The following is a 996-nucleotide window of genomic DNA, read 5'->3' as shown; positions in this document are numbered from 1 at the left end:
AGAATCTCCTACATAGATCCCCCTCTGAGTAGATGACAGTGGTACCTGGGCACCATCTAGTCCTTCTGGTCTCATAGTCATGTAGGCTGTGGATCACATGGTGTACCAGTCGGTTGGACTAATTGTTTCCATGAATCTTTCGTTTTTTTCATTCTTTTTTGCTCTGGATGAGGAAAAAGCCATCGTTGCATCTAGATGGCTGCTTGTAAGCTTTTAAGATCCCAGTCACTGTTCGCCAAAGTAGGAGGTGGAACAATGTTTTGTGTAATATGTTATGCCAGTTGAGCTTAATGTGTCCTGTGACTATGGTCCTTAGCCCACAGGTTCAATTACTTGGTCCCTCTGGGTAGTTGGCTGTGACCAAGAAGTGACCACAACCTTGTCCCTTGTCAGCTCTACTATACCCCTGGGAATTCTTACAGAACATACAAGTACACTTGTACAACCGTTATCTGCCAACCCTATGCATGGTCTTGGGTACACTCTCTACTGCATAGGCATACCTAATAGTTCAGCCTGTCCACCCATCTATCCACCTGTATACCTGTGTTTCCCTTCACTGACAGCATAGTACTGATGTGCAAAAGAGTTCATCTTGTATGCACCTCCATGTACCTCTCTATGTCTTCCTCTTCCTCAATACCATCACATTGATCACTCACATTTGGTACATTGCCCTTCTCTTCACCCAAATCAATACTTAGCTCTACCTATCTAACAGAGTTCCCTCCACTCCCCTTCCACCCATGGTAAGCAACAAAGAAAATTTCCTTCAATAGATAAACCTTTCCTTAACTTTTACAATAATGGACTAATACAATATTTGTCCTTCTGTGATTGACTTATTCCACTCAGCATAATGTCCTCCAAGTTCATTCACGTTATGCATTGTTTTGCAGATTCGAAGGTTGGGCAATCCTACTTCCGTAGTGATACTGCCTCGGAAACCCAAGGAGGGGTCGCTATGAGTCAGGGCTGACTCGACGGCACATAACA

This window comes from Orycteropus afer, unplaced genomic scaffold, assembly GCF_000298275.1.
Source record: "Orycteropus afer afer isolate SDZICR_OR568_19922 unplaced genomic scaffold, OryAfe1.0 scaffold00215, whole genome shotgun sequence".
NCBI lineage: Eukaryota > Metazoa > Chordata > Mammalia > Tubulidentata > Orycteropodidae > Orycteropus > Orycteropus afer.
This window is presented reverse-complemented; position numbering follows the sequence as displayed.